Below are 2874 nucleotides of genomic sequence, written 5' to 3' on the forward strand. Positions count from 1 at the left end.
TAGCCTCGCGGGTTAAAAACTAAACATTTCAATATTTATCTAAGGGCCTTGGAATACTAACTGATCTTCTGGGTTTAGCCGAAATTTCACTCTATAAAATTTATATATTTAATATGGTGGCTTCATATGAAATTAATTAAATAAAAATTCAAAAAATGTCAAAGTTATCAGCTAACCACAATCAGAACGTGTTTTCCCCACAAACATTTTAAAATATTAACTTAAAAGTTTACGTACCTTACATTTTTGCTTAAAACAATATAAAAAGGGGTGGGATTTAGTGGAAAGTAGGCCTACTTGAAAGTGCATTATCACCAGCCTGCTTTCCGTTAGCACGGGTAATGAAGAGCGATCGCTTTAACGTAAATGTTAAAGTTGAATCTATTAAAAAAAAAAAAGATTAATTACAAAAATGATAAAGGCCGAATTAGGTTTGTACACTATGCAAGTACACTGAAACCCTGTCGTGTCAACATAAGTCAAATCAAACCAAAATACTGTTATTAATTGAAATGTATGAATCTCATGAACCATTGTTGTATAATTTTATGAAAGTACAATGTGCCCCGTGTATTAATGATTAATAGTGGCCGCGAATATCGTATGCAATGCTTAGAGTAATGGCGGAGGCTTTGTTAGGCGAACACACCCTGCGACAATTGTGTCGGTAGTTCTTTAGTCTCTGTCCACAATATCATATGTAGGCCTAACAAATAACTGTGATATGCCCATATTTGGGTGTAATACGACATCACCATGCCCATATATGGGCACATCACACAAATTTGTTAAAAGTAGTAACAGGTAGGCCTATTAGACAATGTGAAAGTCGTGAATGTACAATCAACCAAAGTTTCCAAGCATGTTTATATTATTACTTGTGTATGACAAATAAATAAATCTTGAATCTTGAAAGGAGAGAGCTTAAAGTCAGACTTCGGAGGAAAAATAATTTTTTATATGTTGTAGAACTGATTTTTCTAAAATAGAAAAAAGTTGTTTGACGAAAAACTGGGGAACGGTGAACGAGATACAGATTTTTGAATATTTAAAAACTGAGGGAAAAGGGGTGTATATCCGCCCATTTTTACACCTTTTGAACTTGCCTTTTTCTACGACTATATCTAGGTTTGTACATTTTACTTAAAGAACATCAGTTTAGTATACAATAATCATTAATTGAATGACATAACATATCTATCTCTATTATTATTATTATTATATATATGTATGTATGTATATATATATAATTTGAATGGCTACCGTATTCTTGATACGATTATTACATCAGCATGTTCCTATTCGAGCACTTTATTATTATTGTTTACAGTGCAACGCAGCAAAACCTAATTATACACATACATACATACATATATATATATCATATATATAATATATATATATATGTATATATATGTATATACATTAATTATAAGGAGATTTTATGTTTCAATACTTTTTAAGACTCTTCTTATAATAGATTCTTAAGCGAGCTTTGGTTTTTCTTGTCCACAGTGAGGTCGCACAGTGTTTTATGATGAATTTCATAAGCTGTATACGGTTATTGAAATTACACATCGACTACTCTTTATGTTTATACAGTATTTCTAAATTCTTAATTATATTACATTTTGTATAATGTAGCACCAGCAGGTCTAAATTGAATTGAAATGACTTCTCTATGTCTGGATCTTCGTAGAGGATTCAACATCCCTGGCCTCTTAAAGATTGAACGCCAGGCCTCGATCACCTGTTGTACCCCATAGGGATAAATGAAACGTTGAGGTACAGTATGATTGGGATTCTTGTGTCAACAATTTTTGTAAACTATTTAAAGGGAACAAGCAAATTTACTGTCCCTCTGCGTGGAGAGGGTAAATTGCGGATGTCTAAAGCCGGGCACTCGCACAGTACGCGTCGTACGGCCGTCGCACGACGAATCCAACTTCGTTCTCTGTGTACGATACACGACGCGAAGCGAAGCCGTCTGCTGATTGTCTGAACAGATCGTCATTGAATATTTGTTGCGCACGCGTCGTCGCATTGCCTTCTTTATAAAATCGCTTCGGTCGACGGCCATCGGGATTGAATTAATTGTATCAATTCTATTTTTGGTTTTCTTTAAGTAAGTTGTTTAATTATTAAAATGGTGTGTTAATTTCAATTTGTTTAATTTTTTGCTTCTCCTACACGGACTTGTAGAAGAACAACTCTAGTTGAAACAAGTTTTTCTGTGTTAAAATAAAGCTTATTATTATTATTATTATTATTATTATTATTATTATTATTATTATTATTATTATTATTATTATTATTATTATTATTATTATTATTATTATTATTATTATTATTATTATTATTATTATTATTATTATCAGTGAGTGCCCGGCTTAAAGCCCTCGGTTTTTAATCCTCCTCTTCTGAAGTGTCCTTAAGAAGTCATTTTTAATTTTTTTTTCCAACCAAAAAGTTACCAAAGTCACAAACGACATTTTAATAGGTGGCACCTGGGACTTAATTGTGCCCGACTAGCTCATATATACTGCTTAAAATAGTTTTCACCGATTTAAGCCCACAGAAATTTTACTATAAAATTTCTTAAATTGATTACCAGTCAATTTAAGGATTTATGTAAAAGATAACAGGAGATATTTAACTGTCTGAAAATTAACTGGGGAATTTTTTTAATTAAAAATTTGAATTTTAATTTAGTAACTTAACTGTTCCCATTAATTATGTCATCATCAGGAATGAAAAAATTATCCATATTAGCAAGCTTATATGCACTAGTACCAAAAGTGTTTAACCAATCAAAACATTACCTCTAGTAGGTGACATAGCAGTGATTTAAACATAAGATCAAAGCATTCTTAC

The sequence above is a fragment of the Anneissia japonica genome, unplaced genomic scaffold, assembly GCF_011630105.1.
Source record: "Anneissia japonica isolate Jap-2015-1 unplaced genomic scaffold, ASM1163010v1 scaffold573_len2283161_cov171, whole genome shotgun sequence".
Lineage (NCBI taxonomy): Eukaryota > Metazoa > Echinodermata > Crinoidea > Comatulida > Comatulidae > Anneissia > Anneissia japonica.